Source organism: Bos javanicus, chromosome 27, assembly GCF_032452875.1.
Source record: "Bos javanicus breed banteng chromosome 27, ARS-OSU_banteng_1.0, whole genome shotgun sequence".
NCBI lineage: Eukaryota > Metazoa > Chordata > Mammalia > Artiodactyla > Bovidae > Bos > Bos javanicus.
Window position 1 is genome coordinate 1001839 of NC_083894.1, and position 26782 is coordinate 1028620.

Genomic DNA, 26782 nt, shown 5'->3' on the forward strand with positions numbered 1-26782 from the left:
ATGTTTAAACACGTTTATTGTATATTTATCTGTGGATAAAGACAAGGAAACTAACAACGATGTGAGTCTTGCATGTTAGTGTGTCCGTGGGTGTGTGGATGAGGGCACAGTGGACACCCAGCATGAAGGTCTTACTTCTTAAGAAAATGTAAGCAATGGATGCCCAGTTTTGTTATATTGTCCTTCATGCTTTGTCATATAAGAAACTCAAAATGAGAAACAAACACGCAAAATCAAGTTCTTAATTAAGGAGAACATTCTAGTATTTTGGAGTAAAAGGCAGAAGGCATGTGAGTATCTAAGATAAGATGTGGCACTCATCAGGAACTGCCTCCTGATTGTCCATGGGTTTGCCCAACTGGGAATGCTGACGGGGTCTGTGTGAGTTCACGGAGTCACAGGCCAGGGACGCCACCTCGAGAGGGTGACTTACCTCTGTTAGGAAATCTTTGTTTTTGTACCACGTGTTTCCTCCGCCATCAGCTCAGAAACAGCGCAGAGCTTCTGAAGCAAACACTGACAGACCCCAGGGTCCTCCGGGGGCACTCCTGCTGTCAGGGAGCTCCCTGCAGCGAGGCAGTCCCCTGCAGGCCCACAGCATCCGGGAGCTGTACAGGGCGTGTTCTCCTGGGCCTCAGGGGGAGGTTGCCGTGGTGACAGCCCTGCCCACCCCCCACCCCCCCCCCCACTGCAGTCAGGTGCCCACAGCTACTGCGGCTCCACTGTTCTGTGCTCATCTCCCCTCAGCGAGAAAAAACATCCTGAGCTCAGTCACACAGTGGCCCCTCGTCTGCTCTCTGCCTGCACAGTCTGGGCCCAGCTTCCTGTTTGTTTGATTAGCTGCCTCTACTTAGGGTGCTGACTGAGACCCCGAGGGCTGGGGCCCTCCTTGTGCTGCCCACAGACCTACCCAGAGCCCTGGCTGTGTGTACAGCTGAGGCTCCAGGCACAGGCCCGGCCCCGCAGTGCTCCAGGCTCTGCTCTCCACTACTGCGTTCAGGGAATGGGTGTCAGACACGCTCAGGGGTGATGCCCCAGGCCTCCCTTCCTGAGACTCATCCTGCGCCTAATAAATGAAGCATGTGGTCGATACCTTCTAAACTGCGTCACGGGTGCTGCCCAGGCCCCTTCACCACAACCAGTGCCATCTGAAGCTGCACCCTGCTTAGAACCTGATTAGTACCTGATTTGGAGAAGGCAATGGCACCCCACTCCAGTACTCTTGCTTGGAAAATCCCATGGATGGAGGAGCCTGGAAGGCTGCAGTCCATGGGGTCGCTGAGGGTTGGACACGACTGAGCAACTTCACTTTCACTTTTCACTTTCTTGCATTGGAGAAGGAAATGGCAACCCACTCCAGTGTTCTTGCCTGGAGAATCCCAGGGACAGGGGAGCCTGGTAGGTTGCCGTCTATGGGGTCGCACAGAGTCAGACACGACTGAAGCGACTTAGCAGCAGCAGTACCTGATTAGTACCTGTTTCCCCACATGTAGGTTTTCCTAAATTTGCTGGGATGTGTTATGGGTGTGTGGAAATGTTTCATGGATGGGCTTGCTGAGTGGTGGGTGAGCCCTTGGGCAGGGCTGCCGTGGCTCCCACACCCTGACTTCAGCAGGTCCCAGCAGCTTGGCAGTTGGACTTCATAGCGGCTTCATAGTGGCTGGGCTTGCTGATGTGGGTTGGTGCTCAGAGGCCCGCATCAGACTCTGTAACCCTATCTCTTCTCTCTCCTGAGAAGGAGGGTTTTACATGGTTTTAATCATACAGTGGTGAGCTCAGCTTAAATGGCGCTTTACTCAAACCTCAATTCTGATTTCTTTACGTACAGGAAGTGCCTTTGGGCTGTTGTGATTTATAACTTGGTTTTCTAGGGAAGGTGTGCATATTGAGATGATCTTTTTGGCACGTGTACAGCTCAGAGGGCTTGGAGCTGGTCTCTAGAGAAAGCGGTGTCTTCTCTTTGACTCATGACAAGCCAGGAGCTGAGCTTGTGTGTATACAGTGGGCGGGGGTGGTGGGGGGTGGGCAGCAGGCGGGGGACGGGCCAGCCGAGCCTGGAGGTGACGGTCGGCACCACCCTCCATTCCCACCTCCCTGTGTCTCCTCCTCTGTCTGTTCGTGACCTTTCCCTTAGCAGTGCTGGCTGGCAAGATCATGAAGTCAGAGCTCACCGACCACGGGACTAGAAAGGGACTTAAAAAATTGCCTATGAAACTAGCAAAACATTGTAAATCAACTGTAATCCAATAATTTTTTTTAATTGCCTGGTTCTCAATTGAAATTAAGTGCCTGCAGCTCTGGGAGCTGCGTCCTCCCAGTCCTCCACGGGGACTAAAGGGGGCGCTTTTGCCGCTTGCTGGCTTAGGTCAGCAGTTGTTCATGCTCTTCATGTCTGTAGGCTGAGATCAGGGCACTGGAACCAGGTTCCTGGCTGGTGTGAGTCTGGAGGGAGCACAGGGGAACCCGCAGGACCAGGACACACGGGGCCTCCCTCCTTCAAAACCATATTCCTGTGTCCCATTGCTCTAGTCTACATGCTTTTTCTTGCAACTTAGCCTGTAGGCCAGTTTTGGAATTTTATACTGTGGAGTCTCTGGACTAAGTCAGACTTAGTCCAGTGGGGATGTCTGCAATGGGGTCGTTTACCAGGTGCCAAAGCCAGTGGGATGAGGAGAAGTAGACAGCTCCTGTCCTGGGTGTCAGCCATGGAAGGTGCTGTGAAGAAAAGGGCACAGGAGGTGCTACCCAGAGACCCTAGGTTGTCCCCCCAGAGGCACGGGTGTCCCAGGGTGGGTGGGCCTTGTCCTGTCTGCAGGGGCAGGGTCTTCACACCCGTGGTGACGGAGGTCATTCCAGCCAGGTGTCACCTCTCCATGACGGGCGGGGGCATCAGGCTGTGCTGCCAGCTGAGTCCCCCACACCAGTGATTTTCAGAACCTTTTAAATTTGGGCTTTTGGACAAAGGGGTATGCACTTCAGCTGTATTTGCTCTATTTGTGAGGGCAGAGGCAGCTGGGAGTGCAGGAGGGCAGGTGAAGGGGGAGAACCATCAGGTCTCCCCTTCCTGTTCTGCCCCTTTTCTGGCACACATGTGCATGTGTGTGACACACAAACACACATACATACACATGCACACAAGTGTATGCAGATAGGCACATGTGCACAAGCACACACGCACAAGCACATATGCATGCACACACATAAGCACACACATGCACAAGCACACATACACAAACACATACATGCACAAGTACACACATGCAGACATGCACGTCCTGAGTGTGGGGCTACAACTTCCTCCAGATCCTTGCTAGGTGGACTACTTAGACTTGAGGTGTGGGCTGGACCTCACATGTATAGGCTTATGTTGGGGACTATTCTTGACGTGAGTTATTCGTTGAAATCAGTCAAATCAATCCCTCTAGTGATCTCCAAAACCAAACTCTGGGGTGACATAAATGATGTAAATTGTGCAGCAAATAAGTTTTGACAGTGGACTTGTCTGTGTTGTCTCTGAATCCACAGGCTCCGGTTGGGGGATTGGAGGTGGAGCTCATCCAGGTAAAAACGCTTTCCTCTGGGCAGGGATGGCCCTGCAAGGGCCTTGGAGTCTCCTTTCACAGTTGCCAGAGTCCTCGAAGAGGATGAGGTGAACCAATTCTGCCCTGCCAGAGCTGAGCTCCAAAGAACCAGTCACCCCAGAAGCCCAGCTGGCTTCATTCAGACAGTGGAATAATGAGGCGTGGGCGCAGGCTCTCTCAGGGCAGATTAAGACCTTACTCATGGGCTGTTTCCAGAGAAGGCAATGGCAACCCACTCCAGCACTCTTGCCTGGAAAATCCCATGGACGGAGGAGCCTGGTAGGCTGCAGTCCATGGGGTTTGCTAGGAGTCAGACACGACTGAGCGACTTCACTTTCACTTTTCACTTTCATGCATTGGAGAAGGAAATGGCAACCCACTCCAGTGTTCTTGCCTGGAGAACCCAGGGACGGGGGAGCCTGGTGGGCTGCCATCTATGGGGTCGCAGAGTCGGACACGACTGAAGCAACTTAGCAGCAGCAGCAGCATGGGCTGTTTCATTGCTGCCCTCAGTACGTTGAATGGCCTGGAACTGTGAGTGTGAATGGTGGGCTGGCGGGGGCTGGTGATATCTAGGGCTCCTGAGCAGCACAGGCCTGGCCACGCCTCTCAGCTATGACTGGTGGGTGCATTGGCAGAATGGAGATGGAATTGGGCCCTGAGATTCTGGATAATAAAGTGCCTCAAGCACGTTCACTTCTACAGAAGAGAAGCTAGATTCAGGTTGCTGGGCCCAGCCCTACCCAAGTGGCTGCATCTCCTTCCGTAGCTGTTTCTGAACCTGTGTTTGCAGAGGACACTTGTCCTGGCCAGGCCTGATCCATACTCTGGCCCCGCTGCTGATGCTGCGTGGCTCTCCCTCATCAGTCTTACCTCGTTTCCAGAAAGGAACCAGAAGGCCACCCAAGTGTGAAAGTGTCGTCCGGGGAAGAGGACAAGATGCAGGCACAGCTGGTTAATCAGGCAAGGGTCTGAGGTGTCAGGAGCTTTGGGCACTGTGTGTGCCCCTTACAGGAGACATCACACAGCATTTTTTAAAGGAGAGTGGACACACTTGAAACACCAGACACTGTTTGTGGGTGTAGCATAAGTATGCGGTACGTGCTATTGGCAAGTAGTTTACATACTAGCAACTGATTTTTTAATTAAGATCAGAGGCTTGATTATCTGGAATAAATTTATGGGAGGAGAATGCGATCGTTTCTATTCTGTGATAGCCAAAAAGGTGCTGTCAGTGTGCGATCACCAGGTATGCTAAGTGGCTCATGAATATCAGTGTCACCAGACAGGCCCTCTCAAGAAAGAAAATCCACACAAAAATCTTTAAGGTTAATAAATAATGGTAAGCAGAAAAATCTCAAGGACTAATTTGGAATAATTGGAAGCTGAAATTCTATGAAGTGCAGACTTACAGAGACTCGTGGTATCAGATTTCAGTAGGAAAGACATGTTGGCCTCTTGAGTTCCCACGTGGCATCCCGTGAGGAAATGCTGGATATTGTTTCACTGGATTGGTGGTGTCCTTGTCACACGGTCGGGATGGGTGGCCACAGTGAGAGCAGCCACTGACCTGGACATGTACCCTTGACTTAAAGTCAGGAAAGATGTGATATGACTTGTTCAATGAAGTGGCACAGAGATAATTCCCATAAGCCTTCACATTCCTGTGCTGGTCCTTAAAAAAGATTTTTTATGGAAACTTTCATGTAGTTTGGAAAGGTAGAGAGGAATGAAGCTCTGCTAACATTAGTTCAAATGATTTGGAGAAGGAAATGGCAACTCCAGTATTCTTGCCTGGAAAATTCTATGGACAGAGGAGACTGGAGGGCTATAGTCTCTGGGGTTGCAAAGAGTCAGACATGACTGAGTGTGCACACACATTAGTTCAAAAATCCTGAGTCACTGACATTTGGAGGGAAACACTGGACTCCGAATGACTTAGATGAAGTTTCCACATCCACTTCTGTGTAACCACATGAACCAGAGAACTGGTCAGGTTGGGGATGACAGGAGAACTTTATTTCTGCTCCATATCCTTCTGGGACAGGAGCCTTGGATTCCAGGGGATTCTGCCATCAGAATGACACAGGGGAGGCATTCCATCATGAATGACACCTGACAATCCTCTGGACTGAGCTGGTGTTGCAGCAGGTGTGGGTGCTGGTCACTGAGGCTCTAACGTGGCCACCTGGAATGTTTCTCCATGTCTGGAGCAGACAGTAGCTGAGGGGAAGACATTTGTAGGTATGACTAATAATAGTGAAAGGCTTTATCTTCATGTGTCAACTTTTTTAACCAGTACCTTCAAGGCCTTTTCTAGACTATCTTATTAAATATTATTTTCATATTATTACATATTTATTACATATTATTACATTTTCTAGAATATCTTATTACTTATCACATATCTTATTACATATTTTGTTGTTGTTTTAGTTGCTAAGTCATGTCTGACTCTTTTCTGACCACATGGACTGGATTGCCATTTCCTTCTCCAGGGGATCTTCCTCATCAAATCTGTGTTTCCTGCATTGGCAGGTGGATTCCTTACCACTGAGCCACCAGGAAAGCCCACATATTTTGTATGTTCCTGCAAGAAAAATAACATACTATTACCATTATTTTCATTGATTTCCCCAGCACAGGCTGTTAGAGACCCTCCTAGGATCCTAGGATCAGGATGGGTGCCCACACTTCTGCCAGGGAGCTTTAGTGGACGTGGATCCTGTGTGCTGGGCACCCCACTCAGAGGAAACGTGGCTGCTGGGTCACCATGTGGCTTCACTGTTCTTTGCTGCTCACCCTGGGGAGTAGGTTACACTTCTGATTTATTGAGTTATGGGATCGTATTCTGTCAATTTGTCTGTAACTGGAGACTTTCTGACTGAGGACCAAAAGCCTTTTTCCTCCTGAAAATTGAATTTGGGACCTGAGGGTATCTGGGTACATGCTGTTCGCTGCAGAAAGCCATCTGTCCTCAAGTGTTGCTGGATCTCCTTTGGTGAGTTTCTCTAATTCATACCTCTGCCTTGTTCTGTGGAGTCGGTGCTCTCCAGGGTGAGTGGTCCTCAGGGTGAGGACTGGATGAGCCTCCTTTGCCCATAGAAGTCCTTTTGTAGCTGTGAGTTGTGTTCACTGGGTTGGCTGTGCTGCAACGGTCATTTCTGAAGATTGGTGAACTTTTTGAGCAGACCCAGTTGAAACTGGGGCTGGCGTGGGATGGGCAGCTCTGCTTTTGAGTTAGGTGTTGTGTGATTGGATGAGGACCCATTTCTCTTGTCCACTGCAGGACAAACATTCGACCTCTCAGCCCGATTTTGGCTTAGAAACTGTACTTTGTGAAAAACATAGTGAGTTTCATAACTGGATCCATGGGCTTCACACCCAGTGGAAATGTGAGTCAGTTTTCTGTATGGCATGTTGAGCTTATCTCCTTAGTCCTGGTAGGAACCATGAAAAAAACTACCTTTAGATGATCTTTTTATCTGGAAACTCAGATTACAGTCAACAAACGTATCGTCAGAGCAAGCCTTACCCTCTGAACCTAGCAGTAGGACTTAAAAGTTGGATTGTCCCCTCTTGACCTCTGCCCTGGCCCTGATCTTGCCAGCTGTCCATGCTCTGTCACAGTGGGACTAGTACTTAGCTTCTGACCACAATGGCTTAAATTCTCATAAACTCTAAAGGCATCATCATGTGTATTTCTACTTTAATGGCCATTTTGTTGTTCAGTCGCTCAGTCATGTCTGACTCTGTGACGCCCTGGACTGCAGCACGCCACGCTTCCCGGTCCATCACCATCTCCCAGAGTTTGCTCCAACTCATGTCCCTTGGGTTGGTGATGCCATCCAGCATCTCATCCTCTGTTGTCCCTTTTCCTCCCACCCTCAGTCTTTCCCAGCATCAGGGTCTTTTCCAGTGAGCTGGTTCTTTGCATCAGGTGGCCACAGTATTGGAGCTTCAACTTCAGCATCAGTCCTTCCAAAGAATATTCAGGACTGATCTCCTTTAGGATGGACTGGTTGGATCTCCTTGCAGTCCAGGGGACTATCAAGAGTCTTCTCCAACACCATAGTTCAAAAGCATCAATTCTTCGGTGCTCAGCTTTCTTTATGGTTCAACTCTCACATTAGTTAAAACATGTTTAGTACTAGTCTGGTGCTTTAGATGATAGTGATGGTGGGGGTGATGACGATGATGGTGATGGTGTTGGTGGTGGTGCTGGTGATGCTGATGGTGACGATGCCACACCACCACCACCATCTGTCCTAAACACCTAGGGCTCAAACATATTTAACAAAGTTTTGACTGCATCTCTGGAGCTGCCGTAGCATTAGGTGAAACAAATTTAACTTCAGGAGCCCTTTTTCTCTAAAAATAACTTTGTTTAAAAATTCTGGAATTAATTCCTATTCACCATAAAAGTTAAAACAGCACAGACATATATAAAGAGTGAGAATTTCACCCTCTCCAGTCCAGTCTACAGCAAGTAGCTACTTGAAATCAGTGTCCAACAGAAATGTAACAAGGGATGTTACCTGATTTTAAGTTCACTCATTAAAATAAATACAAACGAACAGGTGAAATTATGTTTAATAATATATTTTGTTTAAGCCAGTATAGTTTAAATTTATCATCTTATTCTATTATAATCTTTATAAAATTGCCAACAAAGGATTTTAATTCTTTTTTGTACTAAACTTCTAAATTTGATGTTCCACACTATGACACATCTCATTTGGACTAACCACACCCTGGGTGCTGGAGAAGCATGTGGCTAGTGGATGCTGTATTGGACGAGATAGTTCCAGACCTGGTCCTTTGCCCACAAATGGCTTTTTGTGGATATGATTATGGTTATGCATAACCACATAGCATAAATGTGGTTATGTTTTCTTCAAATAACTTCATTTTCTGTTGCACATTGGAGGGTTTTCTAAGTAAGTACATGAATGTCTTTACTCCTTTTAGTGGAGAAATAGCCTAGAGTCCATGTAGCACAACCAGAGTGCATGAAGGCATGAGCACAAGAGCATGCTCACACAAACACACTCACACACACATACTTGGGATTTCCAGTGTGTGTTTCACAACAGCGTGACTGGGAGCATCCTAGGGCACGTTGGGTGAATGTGCAGGCAGACCTGGCTCACTGCGCTTTTCGAATGCTGCCTTTTTTCCCCTACAAATTGAGGGTTTATGGTAACCCCGGATCAAGCAGCTTTATTGGTGGCATTTCTCACTGTATTTGCTCACTTTATATCTGTGTTACATTTTGGTATTCTCACCAAAAAAAGTTCAAGCTTTTCTTTATGATTATATTTGTTATGGACTCTGTGATGAGTGATCTTTGATGTTACTACTGTGTCTCGCTGAAGGCTCAGGCGGTAGTTAGCATTTTTTAGCAGTGAAGTATTTTTTAAATTAAGGTCTGTGCATTTGTTTTAGACATAATGCTTGTTGTTGTTCAGTCACTCAGTCATGTCCGACTCTGCGACCCCATGCTATTGCGCACTTACAGCTTCCAGTCTAGTGTAAGCATAACTTTATGTGCACGGAGAAACCAAAATATTTGTGACTGACTTTATCACGATGTTTGCTTTATTGCGGTGGTCTGGAGTCCAGAGTCTAGGGTCACTGCAGAGCCTTCTGACCTCTTTGCTTTCCTTTGGACTCGGATCTGTTTTTGCCAACAGTGCTTCTGACACCAAATGTGTGGGTTTTCCTGCCCCAGCCAGTAATTCCTGACATCAGATGCGTGTCCAGGAGTTTAATTCATTCCTGACACCAGCTCCTGGGGTCATCTCAGTCCTGCAGGTTAAGGGCTCGGCCCACAGGGCGCCCCCATCCCCAGATGCAGCAACAAGTCCCAGGTTGTCACCTGTACCCCTGGCTGACTGGATGCAATCTGGAGTTCCCACTACCCCCTCTTTGGGTTCAGTAATTTGCTGGAACCCACAGAACACAGGAAGGCAGTTTTCTCACGCTGATCAGTTTATTATAAAGGATACAACCAGGAACAGAAGAGAAGGCGACATGCACAAATCGTGGGCTGGGGAGAGAGTGGGGCTTCCCTGCCCTCTGGATGCACTGCACACCTCCCCCGACCCACCTTCCTGGGTCCACCAAGGGCCTCTGAACCCTTCATTTAGAGCCTTTATGGAGGTTCCATTGTAGAAGCACGGTTTATTAAATCACTGGCCACTGATGATTAAACCCAATCTCCAGCCCTTCACTCTCCCAGCGGTTGGGGGTGGGGTGGAAAGTTCCAATCCCCTACTCAGCCAGTTCCCTTGACAACAGGCCCCTATCTTCCCAGAATCACCTCATTAGCATAGCTCAGGTAGGTTGAAAGGGGCTTGTTAGGAATAACAAAGACTCTTCTTTTCTATGTCTCACTCAGCAATTCCAAGGGTTTTAGAAGCTCTTCCTGTAGCAGCTGGGATGGAGACCAGTTATGCATGTCTTATAATTTCACGATATCACATCCCTTTTATATGGGCTGGAAGGACTCTCTCCTGTACCAGAGTGCAGATGATTGAAGATATCAACAAAGAGACAAAGATAAACCCACTGTGTTATATTGTGTGTTAGGGAAAACATCATTTGAGGAGAAACTACTGTTACCTTCATCTAGTCAAAGCTATGGTTTCTCCAGTAGTCATGTACGGATGTGAGAGTTGGACTATAAAGAAAGCTGAGCACTGAAGAATTGATGTTTTTGAACTGTGGTGTTGGAGAAGACTCTTGAGAGTCCCTTGGACTGCAGGGAGACCAAACCAGTTCATCCTAAAGGAAATCAATCCTGAATATTCATTGGAAGGACTGATGCTGAAGCTGAAACTCCAATCCTTTGGCCACCTGATGTGAAGAACTGACTCATTGGAAAAGACCCTGATGCTGGGAAAGATTGAAGGCAGGAAGAGAAGGGGACTTCCAGGGATGAGATGATTGGATGGCATCACCAACTCAGTGGATGAGTTTGAGCAAGCTTCGGGAGTTGGTGATGGACAGGGAGGCCTGGCATGCTTCTGTCCATGGGGTCACAAAGAGTCGAACAGAACTGAGCAACTGAACTGAACTGAACGGTTACCTCCAGGCAGTTGTGTAGTGATTTGTGATTTTTTAAATGGGCATGTAACATTATATTACCTTTAGGTGTAACACATAATGATTCTGTGTTTGTATATATTGTGACGTGATCACCACAATGTGTCTAGTTCACCACACATGGTTACACTTTTTGTTTTTTAACTTGTGATGAGAATTTTTAAGGGTCTGCTCTCTTAGCAACTTTCAGAAATACAATAGTTCTTTAGCTATAGTCACCGTGTAGTACATTCCATTCCAGAACTTATTTATGTTACAACTGGCAGTATGTGCCTTTTGACCCCTTCACCCATTTGGCCTGTTTATGATTTATCGTTTGTAAAACACTTTTTAGCTTTGTTTCAGACTAGATAGGAAAATATGTACCTAGAACCATTTTTTAGACTTTTGTTATTGTCACCTTTATTTACATTAAGTGACATATCTATTAAGAATTCTATCAGTTATTTGTTTTAGCACTTCATATTTGCTGTTAAGTACTAAATTAGTCCAGTAGTCACATACAGATGTGAGAGTTGGACCATTAAAATAGCTAAGCACTGAAGAATTGATGCTTTTGGATTGTGGTGCCGGAGACGACTCTTGAGAGTCCCTTGGATAGCAAGCAGATCAAACCAGTCAGTCCTAAAGGAGATCAACGTAGTCACTGAAAGGACTGAAGCTGAAGCTCCAGTGCTTTGATCACCTGATGGGAAGAGTCAGCTCATTGGAAAAGACCCAAATGCTGGGAAAGTTTGAAGGCAAAAGGAAAATTGAGCGACACAGGATGAGATGGTTGGATGGCATTACTGACTCAATGGACATGAGTTTGAGAAGACTCCAGGAGATAGTTAAGGAAAGAGAAGCCTGGCATGTTGCAGTCTGTGGGATTGTAAAGAATCGGAGATGACTTAGCGACTGAACAAGTACTAAATTACTTGGCCCAGTACACCTAATAGGGTCAGATTTGTATATGCATTAATTGAATATTAAAATTCTGTGTTAAAATTTTTTGCCCATATTTTCTCCATAGTCTAAATGCCATTAATGTTTTTTCTTATTTCTTGACTCTTATTAATAAAGAGGTTTGATTCCTAATGATACTCATAGAGAGGCAAAAAAACATTAAAGAAAAAATTGATATTACCTTAGATCATGGGGTCACAAAGAGTTGGACACGACTGAGTGACTGAACTGAACTAGGGTTTTTTTAGAGTTAAATAGCTTAAAATGCAAGCAATGAATGAATACATGAAAATATTTGACACTTGCTACAACTGTGATTAAGTACTGTAATTAATTTTTTAGTGTTCACAGCCCTCTTAAAAATGAAGTGTTGTTAAAGTGCCACATTAATTCTGTGAATGGTGGTGGTTTGGGGCTCTAAGACCATTGACACAAGAGGAAGAAGGGAATTCATTGTGACGAAGGTTTTTGGTTGAACGTTTAAATGACAGGTTAAGGAATTAGGTTACTTCTTAGAGTCAAACAAAACAAATGCACAGAATTGGTCTAAAGGCCCCTGTGGTTGTTGCTATGGGAACCACAACCTCACTTCCTGACATGTGTTCGTTAGAGTTTTCTGCAGCGGCAAATATTTAACCCAGTTTTTGTGCTATAATTTTTGTTTGTGTTGTTAAGAGGAAAGGGTTGAATGTGTTTAAGAGATAATAACACTATGGTTTGATGATAGAGGGCTGGCTCCTGCTCTTCAGAATCCAACAATAATTTCTAGCAACTGGTGGGATCTAGGTAGACATCAAATCCTTTCAAACCGTGTAGGGTTTCAGACTGCTGCTGAGATTGATGACAGATAATAAATACTGTCTCAGTTGACTAACAATTATTTCTAAATTCCTAAATACTGTAATATTGAGATGCTTGAGATTATTTCATGTTCATCAATATTTTAAAGTTAACCACTCTCAACTCCCAGTATTTATGCACCAGTTAATTTTTTTTCTTATACTATATGTTCTTCTTATTTTTTGTTGTAACATTTATAAAAATTGATGTTCAGCCTTATGTAAGTTACACGTGTATTGTGGGGCTTCCCAGGTGGCTCAGTGGTGAGGAATCCTCCTGCCAAGGAGGAGATACAGGTTCAGTCCCTGGGTAGGGAGGATTCCCTGGAGAAGGAAATGGCAACCCATTCCACACCTGGGAAATCCTGTGGACAGAGGAGCCTGGCGGGCTACAATCCATGGGGTCACAAAAGAGTTGAACATGACTTAGCTACTAAACAATAACAACAAGTGTGAAATATAGTGATACACAATTTTTGAAGATTTTACCCCGTTTATAGTTATTATGGGCTTCCCTGATAGCTAAGTTGGTAAAAAATCCACCTAGAATGTGGGAGACCCCAGTTCGATTCCTGGGTTGGGAAGATCTGCTGGAGAAGGTGGACTACCCACTCCAGTATTCTTGGGCTTTCCTTGTGGCTCAGCTAGTAAAGAATCCTCCTACAATGCGGGAGACCTGGGTTTGATCCCTGCGTTGGGAAGATCCCCTGGAGAAGGGAAAGGTTACCCACTCCAGTGTTCTGGCCTGGAGAATTCCATGGTCTGTATAGTCCATGGGGTCGCAAAGAGTTGGACATGACTGAGTGACTTTCACTTTCATAGTTATTGTAGAATACTGGCTATATTCCCTGTGTCGAATAATATATCCTTGTAGCTGATATTATAACTAACAGTTTGTACCTCTTATCCCCCTTCCCCTGATCTGCCCCTTTCTCCTCCCCACTTGGTAACCACTAGTTTGTTCTCTGTGAGTCTGCTTCTTTTTTGTTATATTCACTAGTTTAGCTATAATTTTTTTAGATTCCACATATAAGTGATATTGTACAGTATTTGTCTTTCTCTGGCTGACTAATTTCACACAGCATAATGCCCCCCAAGTACATCCATGTTGCTGAAAATGGGAAAAGTTCATTCTTTTTTCATGGCTGAGTAGTATTCCATTGTATATATGTACCACATCTTCTTTATCCACTCGTCTATTGATGGATAATTAGGTTGCTTCCATGTCTTGGCTGTTGTGAATACTGTTACCATGAACACTGGGGTGCATGTATCTTTTTGAATTAGTGTTTTTGTTTATTTCAGATATGTACCCAGGAGTGGAGTTGTGGGATCATATGGCAGCTTTGTTTTTAGTTTTTAGCGGCGCCTTCATACTGTTTTCCACAGTGGCTGCACCAAATTATGTTCTTGGCAACAGTGTAGGAGGCTTCCCTTTCATCCACATCTTCTCTAACATTTATGATTTGTGTTCTTTTTGATGATGGCCATTCTGACAGGTATGAAGTGGTATCTCTATGTGGTTTTGATTTGCATTTCCCTGATGATTAATGACGTTGAGTATCTTTTCAGTGCCTGTTGGCCATCTTTGTATGTCTTCTTTGGAAAAATTAAGTTTTTCTGCCGATTTTTTAACTGAGTTTTTTAATATATTGAGCTGTGTGTACCGATTGCGTAGGTTGGATATTAACCCCTGGTTGGTCATATTATTTGCAGATATTTTCTTCTATTCAAGTACATTATCTTTTCATTCTGTCAGTGGTTTCCTTTGCCATGCTAAAGCTTTTAATTAGGCCCCATTTGTTTATTTTTGCTTTTGTTTGCTTTAGGATATAGATCCAAAAAAATATTGCTACAGTTTATGTGAAAGAGTGTTCTGCCTATGTTTTCCTCTAGGAGTTTTATTGTATCTGTTTTTACATTTAGGTCTTTAATCCATTTTAAGTTTAATTTTGTGTATGGTGTTAGAGAATGTTCTAATTTCATTCTTTTACATATAGCTATTCAGTTTTCCTAGCATCACTTATTGAAGAAACTAACTTTTCTCCATGTGTATTGCCTCCTTTGTTGTAGATTAATTGACCATAAGTGTGGGTTTATTTCTGGGTTTTCTATTCTGTTTCATTGATCTATATGTCTGTTTTTAATGCCAGTATTACACTGTTTTGATTACTGTAGCTTTGCAGTATAGTCTGAAGTCAGAGAGTGTGATTCCTCTAACTCTGTGTTCTTTCTCAAGATTGTTTTGGCTATTTAGGGTCTTTTATGTTTCCATACAAATTTTAAAATTATTTGTTCTAGTTCTGTGAGCAAATGCTACTGGTATACTGATAGGGATTGAATTGAATCTGTAAATCTTGCACTACTTAATGCTCAATAAAACATTTTAATTCTTTATAAAAAGGGTTGAGAAACAAATTTGGGTTAAATTATTGTTACAGAAAATTGAAATCAACATATGTCAAAAACCTGAAGTTATAGTTTATATGTCAAGGTAATCGAGGGCTCTTTGAGCATGAATTTTATCAGCTGTTTCTCTCAATTGATGACTCTGGCCTGGTTTGTACTGCTTACATGGACAGTTCACAGGAATTTATGTCTGCTTAATCACATGCCTGTCTTACCATATTTCTAGTGCAGAACTATTTCTGAGAGTCTCCTTCGGGGACTCTGTGGGCACCCCAGATCCCATTCACCTCTTATGGTGTTCTCAGCTGTAGGTTCTCACCCCAGAAATCTTGGCTCTGACCCGTGGCTCAGAAACTGTTCTTGGCTAACCCACTTTACTCAGGAGGATAGAGCAGGGTGGTGGGGGCAAGTGGAGGGATTTGCCAGTTGTTTCAGAACTGAGTAAAACCACCCACGTTCCTTGGGTTACACTCAAGGCTCTGATTTTTGTAGAAAATAATTTAACAGTGAAAGAATCCTTTGACCAAGGAAAGTTTTCACTCTGCTTGCCAACAGTTCTGTTTTAGGAAGGGGGATCCCTTCCAGGGCCCAAAACTGGGCTCTTGTCTAACACTTGGAAATGAATTGTCCAAGGAGACACGTGTTGACAAAGCAAGAGATTTCATTGGAAAAGAGCACTGGGTGGAGAGCAGTAGGGTAAGGGAACCCAGGAGAACAGCTCTGTCATATGGCTTGCAGTCTCGGGTTTTATGGTGATGGGATTAGCTTCCAGGTTGTCTTTAGCCAATCATTCTGACTCAAGAGCCCTTCCTGGTGGTGCACGCCTTGTTCAGCCAAGATGAATGCCAGAGAGGATTCTGGGAGGTGGTTAGCCATGTGGTGTCTCCTTTTGACCTTTCCCGAACTCTTCTGTTGGTGGAGGCTTATTAGTTCCGTGTTCCTTACCAGGACCTCCTGTCATAAAACAACTCATACAAATGGTTACTATGGTGCCTGGCCAGGGTGGGCAGTTTCGATCAGTGTGCTTCCCCTAACAGTTCCTTTAACGTCCCTACCTTATGAGTAGGGTCACCTTTGTCTGTTGCTGCTATAGACTCTTAAACAAACTTTGAATTGCTCAGAAACACTGGAAGATGACTTGCTGCGAGAAGCTCATTCTAGGGGGAGAACATGGTGAAAGGAATTAAAATGCACGTGAATATTTCTGTCATCTGTCTTGGTTTAGTGTTGTTTTCATATTTTTAAAGTAATCTCATGAGATAGTGTACCTAGGGAAATATCACTGTGACTGTTTCTGAGTTTACAAAACTGATTGCAGAAGGCAGATACATTGTTGACATTTTAAGTAGGAAAGGGAATTTGTGTTATTTCGTAATTTTAATTCAGTGTCTTCAAACTGAGGTGCTCTGTCTGGCAGTGCATCAGGCTTCTTATGGAGAACATGATGGGAGCATTTTAAGGAAATTAGTTTCCTGAATGTAAGTTTCACATGTGCTTTTTCTCCTAAAGTGTATTAATCTGAAAGGTGTTTGAGTTGTGCTTGTACCGTTCTTCTCTACCCTGGTCTCATTTCTGCCTTTCTCCTCCTTCATAAAGACAGCCTGCACCTGTCATCCTGAACCTTAGTGCTTTGCCACGGCAGTGTTGCTGTTAATACAGTTAATGACTCTAATGAATGGGTAAAAATTATTTTTGGTGTCTCACTGCCTGCTTTCAGCATAATTAAAAGAGGGTATAATAGAGTTGTTAGCTAATTAACAAAGATATTTTTTGATGGTAGCATTGAGGGTCATTGCCATAACAAGGTACTGGTTACATTGTCATCCACTTGTTAATGTAAGTTTCTCCATGCTTATAGTTGTTAACAAAGTCATTGATGCTGAACTGTTTCATTCACTAAAAGTAGTATAGTACTTATCCGTGGATACATTAATGAATTGGAATAAGAAACTATTTCATTGAGATGCATTTCTAATTGAATTTTAAGTGTTAATATTTAATATTCATTAGGAACTTCCCTGGTGGTCCAGTGGTTAGGACTTGATGTTTTTCACTGCCAAGGGCCTGGGTTCAATCCCTGGTCAGGGAAATAAGATCCTGCAAGCTGAGCAGCCAAAAATTTTTTAAAAAGTACTCGTTCATCAAAATTTATAGTATATTTGTGTCTTTGGGTCAATTATGCAAGTCTGAGAGAAATGAAAATTTAGTCAAGTAGAAAATATTTATTATCTTCATGTCCAAAAAATTGGAGAGTATGTTTCTGATTTTTACATTACATGTATATGTGTGCATGTGTGCATCTGTACAGAGAAAGAGGGAAAGCATACTTTTGAACTTAAATCTGTGTTTGAGGAGGATTCAGTTCTGTGGGAAGGTGGGAAGAAAATGAGAATTTGAGAACAAACCTGAGAATTAGAAACCAGCTTGCTCACATGTTTTTATGTGGATGATAGTTGGTAATTAAGTCTGTACAGCTTAATTAACGTATATGCAGAGTACATCATGAGAGACTCTGGGCTGTATGAAGCACAAGCTGGAATCAAGATTGCCGGGAGAATTACCAATAACCGCAGATACGCAGATGATACCACCCTTATGGCAGAAAGTGAAGAGAACTAAAGAGCCTCTTTATGAAAGTGAAAGAGGAGAGGGGAAAAGTTGGCTTAAAGCTCAACATTCAGAAAACTAAAATCATGGCATTGGGTCCCATGACTTCATGGCAAGTATGTGGGGAAACAGTGGAAACAGTGGCTGGGGCTCCAAAATCACTGCAGATGGTGACTGCAGCTATGAAATTAAAAGATGCCTGCTCCTTGGAGGACAAGTTATGACCAACCTAAGCAGCATATTGAAAAGCCGAGACATTACTTTGCCAACAAAGGTCCGTCTAGTCAAGGCTATTGAAAGGTTGTTGCTGAACCACTAAAAGACACCGGGATTCTTGGCCTCCAGAGGAGAAGAATTCAGTCCAGGGCTAGATATAAGGCTTGATCGCTCAGAGCTGTTGTGTAATAAAGCTTTATTAAAGTATAAAGGAGATAGAGAAAGCTTCTGACATAGGCATCAGAAGGGGGCAGAAAGAGTCCCCCTGCTAGTTTTTAGCTGGATGTTATATAGTCACTGCTGCTGCTAAGTCACTTCAGTCGTGTCCGACTCTGTGTGACCCCATAGATGGCAGCCCACCAGGCTCCCCCGTCCCTGGGAATCTCCAGGCAAGAACACTGGAGTGGGTTGCCATTTCCTTCTCCAATGCATGAAAGTGAAAAGTGAAAGTGAAGTCACTCAGTCGTGTCCGACCCTCAGTGACCCCATGGATTGCAGCCTTCCAGGCTCCTCCATCCATGGGATTTTCCAGGCAAGAGTACTGGAGTGGGGTGCCATTGCCTTCTCCATCAGTCTTAATGAAAGAAACTCAGAATGGCACCAGGCCCCTTATCCATAAGATGTATTTTGGGATAATCTTGGCACCAGATGAGTCATCCCAGGCCATAAAACGATTGACTTGAATCTTGTAGAAAGGCAGATTACCATACAAATAGTTTCATTTACATAGATTAGGGCTACAGTGTCTTGAGTATAACATACTGGTTTGTCAAGTCAGTTCTGAGCCATTAGGTGGAACTGACTTGAAGACAGAGTCTGGGGTAAATGCATAGTACATTAACATAACTTAAGACAAACATTTCCATAAGAAAAATACATTGGTTAACTCAAGGTTTGAGGATAGTTAACTTCAGGTGGAACCAGGTGTCATTATAGCAACACAGTATTTTAAGAGAAACCTCTTTTTAAATTTGTATAGGGAAGGGGAAAAAATATATCACTAGTTTGTTTCCTCCTGCCGCTTAAGAGAGAGATAAAAAATGTCTGACACTTGCAGCCTATTTCCTCCATTTGGAAACCCCTGGGCTTCCTGCCTGTTACCCTCTCACTATGGTTTTTCCAGTAGTCACGTATGGATGTGAGAGTTGGACTGTAAAGAAATTTGAGTGCCAAAGTATTGATGCTTTTGAACTGTGGTGTTGGAGAAGACTCTTGAGAGTCCCTTGGACTGCAAGGACATCCAAGCAGTCCATCCTAAAGGAAATCAGTCCTGAATATTCATTGGAAGGACTGATGTTGAAGCTGAAACTCCAACACTTTGGTCACCTGATGCAAAGAGCTGACTCATTTGAAAAGACCCTGATGCTGGGAAGGATTGAGGGCAGGAGGAGAAGGGGACGACAGAGGATGAGATGGTTGGATGGCATCACCAACTCAATGGACATGAGTTTGAGTAAATTCCAGGAGTTGGCGATGGACAGGGAGGTGTGGCATGCTGCAGTCCATGGAGTCACAAAGAGTCTGACACGACAGAGCAACTGAACTGACTGAAGTCTGTACAGCACTTAGACTCCAGCTGATATGAGTGACATAAGAATTTTCTCTCAAAATGTCCAATGTCAATTACATAAGATACTATGTCCGTTGACACTTAAATTTACGAAGAAAATTTTTAGATGCCAGTTTAAAAACATGCAAGGGTTGTGTATAATATTTTCTCTGAATCCTAGAAAAAGCCAGGGCCAAGCATCTTTGAAGCCCAGCGCTTCAAAGGCTTCAAAGGTATGAGCCTTATTTCCTGTTCACTGTGGCATGACCCCTGATGTGGGGAGGATGGAACCGTGTGACAACAGTGCGAGGTTCTCCCTCTAGTTGAGTGTGTTTTGGACAGTGTCTTGAGTTTCAGGCACGATAGCGTTCAGTCCTTGCCCCCTCAGGCCCTGGTGGTCCTGATCCCCACTTTTATCCTTGTTGCCCACGACTGAATGCTAAAGACACACCCAAAAGGGTGATTCTTAGAAAATGTTAAGAATGTGGAGGAGCTATGTGTGGCTTAAGGGGATAGAAGTGGTCCAGAAGGGGTTCTGGTTGTCAGCTTATTTCACGTGGACAATCATAGAACTTAAACTCTAAAAATTGAGTGATTTTGAAAAATCATAAAACTAGTGTTAATATTTTAGTACAGTCTCTTTGAGGCCAATGGAAAAATACCTTCTTGGCTGGAGGGGAACTACTGGACCCAGGCACTGCCCGGAGCCAGGGACCTCCTCAGGTCAGACAGGGTCTCTCAGGGAAGCCGGAAGACAGGATCTGGTCTCTTATGAGTTATAACTGGGAAGAATAGCTTTCTCTTTAGTTCTCTTTTTAAATTTTCTTTCTCTGTTCTATTTCGTTATTAAAGTAGCCCCCGGACTTGATATTATTTTAGATTCTTTAATCAAGCAGATCCTTTAATCTCACAGGCTCACAATTTTCTTTCAGGAAACGAATCTCCATCCTTACTGCTTATCTGTCTTTCCTGATTCAGGTTTTGCCCAGTCTCTAGGACTGAGTGCTTCCTGAAGAGCTGGGCAGTTTCTTCTGTACTGCCTACGTCCATGCCTGATCACATCCTGATCCTGTTTCTGCATCTGTGTCCTGATGCTCTCCTGCCCCTCGTCTCTGTGTGTCCTGGGCTTTTCTGCAAAGTTAATACTATGAAACTCTTAGGAACCTATTATGTTCCCCATGCTGTCTTCATAAATCAGGTGGGGAGGCCTGGTGTCCCCCTGCAGAGGACTAGTCCCCCATCTCAGCGCCTTGACCCTCCTCCTGAGACATCTGGACTTTGGTCTCTGGAACTGGAAACCATACACTTACACTGTTTAAGAAAAGAAGTCATGTTCCCCCTTCTGTCCTCCATGTTCTCTGCTTGTTGTTGAATTCCTGTTCCCCCCTCCTGTCTGCTATGTTCTCTGCTTGTTGAATTCCTATTATCCCTCTCTTGACCTCCGTGTTCTTTGCTTATTGGAAGGAAGGTCAAGAGAGGTCCCATCAGATGGGTCTTTTGCTGAAACAGCTTGATGCTGCTCCACCCAGTTCTCATCCTTGAGTTTGGGTGAAGATACAGGTGGGAAGTGTTTGCAGGAAGCCGGGCTGGGAGGCCCAGGGTGAGTTTGCCCCACCTGGCCATTCGGTGCCTGAGCCCCTGCTTGGTCAGATCATTTTATATGGGGACTTGCTGTGGATGGTCCCCTCGTAGTGAGTGTGGTGAAGCCCTGGTTAGTGTGATGTGACCTTTGGGAAGTGACCAGGGTTATGGGGTCACGAGTGGGATCAGTGTGCTTATGGGGAGAGACACAGAACCAGAAGGTGGAGTGAGAAGGCGGCTGCAAGGTGGGAGGGGGGACCTCGCTTTGACCCCACTGCCAGCACCTGGATCCTGGCCTTCCAGCTGCAGAAGCGTGGGAACATGTGCTAGCAGCCAGAGCAAAACCAGATATTGCCATCTCAGCCTCTGCTAGAATTTTCACCTTGGATATTTATTTCAGAAGACACTTTTGTAGGACACCCAGAACCAGCTGGAGTTGGCGGGTAGCGCCTGCGTGTGTACCTGCTTGGCTGTGAGGTGCTCTGGAGAAGGGGTACCAGGGCAGGGCTGGGCCTGTTTGCTCTTTGCCTGTTGGTCCAGACTGGCCTTGACCAGTGGGCAGCCTCACAGCTCTCGGAACCCTGGCACCCTTGACCCAGGAAGCTTGGTGGCTCGGAACTCTATCTGTCACATCTGGGGAGATGATGTCAGGGTTTGCCTGCCCCTCGCAGAGTGATCATGTTAGGTCTCTCCCTGTTCATGCTGAGTGAAACCCTCTTTATCAGTAAAATACCACCTGGTCAGATGTGTGCCCTTCAGTGATGAAATACAGTTATACCTGACAGGTTATGAAGCTGTTACCTTCCCCTAAATCTAGAACCAAACCCTGTGTTTTCCAGTGACTCCTTTTTTATCGTTAATTCTGTAGAGAAATGGGCATTTCTGCGGTGCTGGCTGTCCGTCTTCAGTGGTCTGGCCGTGGGAACCCTGGGGCCTCGGGAGTGTTCCTTGGCCATCTCATTGTTTCCGGGATGGTTGTGAGGGACTCACAGTTGTGTTTTCATCCTTCGGAGGAGTCAGGAGCTGTGTATAAATCACCCACCTTTGGTACTGTAGGTGTGTGTTCCACAGGTCAGATCTTGCACCCTGAGGGACGGTGCTGCTGTGGTGTGTGCAGCGCTCAGGGATGTGGTGCGCAGAGCGGACTCAGGGACGGGCTCTGCCTTCTTCTCACGCTGAACTCAGCCTTCCTCACCTGAGGCAGCATTTTAGTCTGAAGCCTTTTTAATGTAACTGAATGGTATCAGTGATAGAGAAATTCACCAAGAGCCTCCTTTTTTTATCCGGTCATGACAGGCTCCATTCTGCTTGATCAGGGAGTAGTCATCTTTGTGACTTTTTTCCCTGGGTTTTTATTAGGTTTTTGTTGTTTCCTGTGGGATGCCTCTGGGCTTCAGGTGATGCCCAGGGTCGTCCCTGCCCCCTTAGGGGCCTTCGGTGCCCGTGGGGCCTGGGTCTCATCAACCAGACCTTTCCTGCCACCAGTCACCTTCTCCACTGACTCAGCAGGTTTTCACCTGCATTTGGGACTCAGGGTGTGTCCTTCCTACTGAGTGTCTGGAGCTCCTCACACATTCTCAGGTCTCGCTGGACATGTGCCTGCAGTTGTCAGGCTGGTGGGTCCCGGTCCTTGAGGGTGTCCTGCTGTGGGGGCCAGGTGGGGCCATGGGCCTGCCTGGGCAGGGCTGCCCCCCGGTCTCTCGGGACCAGTGGCATGGCCAGCGGTCTGTTTCCTCATGTGTAAAGTGGGGTGCTGGGGCGACCACAGAGCTTCCCGAGGGGCTGGGGCTGCACCTCCTTCCCGGGGCCAGGGATGGAAGGTTGTGAAAGAGGAAGGACATTCTCGGATCCCCAGGGAAGTTTGGGTCCTTCTTTGCAGCCTGTCAGGGTCACAGAGAAGGACAGAACCTTGATGGGGAGGGAAGGGGAGACAGTCGTTACAGGAGGTCTTGGGGGCCACATTTCCAGGACAGTCAGTGAAGGGTGGCCTGGATGTCCAGGAATGGAGAGGGATGAAGGAACCATGACAGTGAGATGGGATGAGGAGACCAAACACGAGGAAGCTGAGTGGGTCTACGTGGGGACTCGTCTCCACTTCCCACCCTTGAGCACTGGAGTGCTTCCTTCCTGCTCCTTCCTGGTTTCCATCTGTGGAAGATGGAAACACTATAAACAGAGAAGCCTGGAGGTCGGGCATCCTGTGACTGTGATGAGTTATACCTAGATGGTTGGTTTACCTGATGCCCAGGTTAAACTTGAACAGACTTCCTCTTGTGAAAGATTTGCATGTGGCCTGTGCTGCCAGGAAGCCAGTCATACGTGTCCCCATTCTCTGTTTCTTTCTGGGGGGAAAAACCCATTTGCTCTCTCCACTTTTCCACCTTCATTTGACACGTGTTTTTGAACCATCCTTTGTTATAGTTGATGTTGAGATGTAATTACATTATTTAGTTTATATCGTTTGCCCAATTTTCAAAGTAATAGAAGTACATCATAGAAAACTTGGAGGATATTGAGAAGTTGAAGGAAGAAAGTCATAACTGCAGCACCTGGCATTTTGCAGGTTTTTTGGGAGGACGATGCCTCCACTCCCCACCTTGTGGGCGTGTGACCCCCAGGTGGTTTTCTGCAGTGAAAAGCTGGGGGGTCCTCAGTCCTCACCTTTCCCACAGTCTCCAACTCCCCGCCCCACCCTCGCCAGTGTTGTCAAGTGCAAATAGTTCAACAAGGAGCATGCTCTTAAGAAAGTTGAAAACACTCTGGGAATTCATGGTTGAATGCAAAATTTCTAAGCCCCCAGGTTCTTACCTCCCCCCCGCCTGCTGTACTGCGATTCTGGGTACTGGTGGGAATAAATGTAGCTGTTATGAGTGTGTACTTGTGTCCCTGTAGCTTCTAACATAAATATGGTCGTGCTGTGCATCATATTCTCCAGCTAGTTTTCAAACTTAATGTGCCGAACAGCTTTCTATTTTAATGTACGTGCATAAAATATGCTTTATTCATTTAAAGAAACCTTTTTATTCCAAACCTTTTAGTTTCAGACTGAGGAAAATTTCAGGAAAGGACCAGTAGAATCTCAGCCCTGTTCACCCACGGTCATTGTTTACCCTTGCTCTGTCTGTACTCGCGCTCCATTCTCTGGACATAGCTCATAAACACTGTATTTTTTGTGAACCACGTGAGTGTAAGTGAGAAATGTCCTTGCAGGTCACCTCCAGGTCTTTCAGTGTGTTTCCTAGGAGTAGGGAGATTCAGTCTGCAGGCACGGTACAGGGATCACTGTAAACTTCACACCAGACAGTTGTGTGTAGCTTATCTGCCACCCACACTCCATTCTTGTCAGTTGACCCAATCCGTCTTTTCTGGCCTTTCCCCTTTTGCGCAGACTCCAGGTGAGGATCAGTGTCACATTTAGCTGTCATGTCCTGTTAGCCCCTTTGCTCACAGCTTCATGTGCACAGTCCATTGTGGTGTGGATACACGGTATCTGCTTATGTTCCCCTGGTGATGGACACACAGGCTGTTTCTGCCCCACCTCCCCCACCCCCCCAGTTCTGGAATAAGCAGTGTTGTAATAGTCAACCTTGCATACTCGTCTTTTTGAATATGTGGAATTGCTTAATACGTGAAGTTGCTGAATCAGTGAGTATTCAAGCACATAACTGATAGGTAGAGTGTTTACCAGTTGAAACTTTATCCACTTTCCACAGTTTCTACCCTGATGAAGAGGTGTCCTACCATTGTTTTAACTGAAATCCAAGATTACCGGTGATGTTGAGCATACTTACATAATTTTATTTGATATTAGTATTTACATGATATTTGGCATTATTTTATAAGTCACCTTTTTGTATTCTTTTTCTGTTTTTAGGATTGTGTTATGGTATTCCTTGTCTTATTCAAGAATTGCTTATTGGTTGTCAGTTGATACCCTTGGACTTTCAGGTTTTTTGGCCTTCCTGCATGTCTTGTGGGACCTTCATTCCCTGACCAGAGACTGAACCTGAACTCTGGCAGTGAAAACTTGGAGTCCTGACCACTGAACCTCCAGGGAAATTCTTTTTCTTAAATTTTTTAAAAATCTTTTTGGGGGATTTTCTAAGTAGATAAATCCTCAGTGAGTGCTAATTTTGTTTTTTCCTTTCATTATTTTTAAATATTTATTTGTCTTATGGCATGGTTTACCACAGGTAGTATTGTATTAAATACTAAAATAATCACAATATCCTTTACTTTTGGACACTCACAAAAAAGACTTTAACATTTCATCACAGCATGATTGTTTGTCATAGGTCTGAGTTAAACAACCTTTTAGCAGTTAAACAAATTTCCCCCTCATCTTAGTGTGCAGAATATTTTAAAAGTCAGGAAAACCTATTCAGAATCTGTGTGAATGGATTTCTCTCCACTTCTTTTATGCCTTGTTTTCCTCCCTGAGGAATCTTCCTTTTTTATTGAAGCATAGTTGACTTGCAATATTGTGTTAGTTTCAGGGGTATAGTGCAGTTATATATTCTTTTCAGATTCTTTTCCATTTTAGGTTGTTACAAGATGTTGACTGTAAGTTCCCTGTGCTACACAGCAGGCCTTGTTGCTTGTCTGTTTTGTGTGTAGTGGTGATGGTGCTGTGTGTCTGCTAATTCCATACTCCTCATTTCCTTTCCCCCTAATGCCTTTTGTATAAAGTAACCAGTATTCTAACCCTGAACCACCTGGGGTACGTTGTGTCTACACATCTCAGGTGTGTTTACTCCTGGTGTGTGGAGGGTTTTGTGTTTTCATTGATGGAGTGTAGTGTCTTTGAGTTCAGCCCATTTGACTGGTATTTTGTCAGTGTCTTCCCTGGACCAGCAGGACTCTGTCGTGCCCCCAACCCTTTATGGTGACAGAGCCTCAGCTCCGGGGACTCCCAGCCACACGTTCGGGTACAGCTGGTCTGCCATGCCAGGTTCCTTCCCTGTTTCATTTGCTGCTGGCTTTTCTCCTGTGTCTCCTTCTTAATTTTTATTCTTTCACTTTGCTGGTATCTGTCTTCTGTAGAGAGCCTTTGTTAACATCTGTGAGTGGGAAAGCTTTCAGAATCCTCGGTGACTAAAAATATTTTATTCCCACATAAAATCTAATTTTACTGAGCATTGGAATGAAAATTCACAGTCATTTTCCTTCACAACCGCTGCTGTGCACCTGCGAGCAGCCTGATGACAGTTTGTGTTTCTTTATGGGTGCTCTTGGTCTTGGTGGTGGTGGCCGTGCTGACATCTCTGGGGACCACTGGCCCTTCTTCGTGGCCCCTCCCTCCCTTAGCCCCCTGTCTGCCTTCCGCTCCTGCTGTGGTCCCATCCTCCCCACTGTCACCTCCTTTGCCCCCACCTCTCCTGTCCCCTGCTCCTCTGGCCCCTTCTCCCCACCATCACCTCCTTCCCTAGCTACCCCGCCCCCGCCACCTCCCTAGCCGCCCCCTCTTCCCTCGGCCCTTCCTCCCCACTCTGATCTGATCTGACGTGTTTATCAAACCCGTGTCATGTGCAGTTTCCTAGTGGAATCCCGGATGCCCGCCGGCTTGTAATTGCACCTCAGGGCCCTCAGCCTGTCCTCCTGCTTTATCACCATTGCTACGTTTTCACTTTAGATGCCTTTATTCAGATCTTTTTCACAGAATTTGGGGCACCGTTTCCTAGCACATGCCGTTGCCACGTTGGTGTCGCAAGGGCTGTTTCTCTGCTTCTCTTCTGTTGGTGGAGTCAGGTGCCCTTCCATCCTGTCATGATGTCCTCATGCTGAATGCCGGTTGTCTGTCCCATCTGTGCTTCTGAAATCCTTTGGGCCTGATGACAAGTATTGTTTCTAACAAACAGAATTTTCCCCAGTGATCTGAATCAGGCTGGAGCCGGCCGCTACGTGTCCTGTGACAGTGACCTGAGGAGGCTCTGCCCTCCCGCTGT

The 26782-nt window shown here is 45.3% G+C and overlaps 1 protein-coding gene across 4 annotated transcripts in view; it reads left to right on the forward strand.

The window, feature by feature from the left end:
* Nucleotides 1–26782, forward strand: part of DLGAP2 (DLG associated protein 2) — a 647652-nt gene that overhangs the window by 53757 nt on the left and 567113 nt on the right. Inside the window, exon 1 of one of the 4 annotated variants that reach the window (XM_061404054.1) lies at nt 5293–5825. The exons of the other annotated variants lie outside the window; for them this stretch is intronic. The gene's annotated coding sequence lies outside the window, so the exon portion shown is untranslated. Of the gene's footprint in view, nt 1–5292; nt 5826–26782 lie in introns of those variants that run through there. 4 annotated transcript variants of the gene reach the window in all.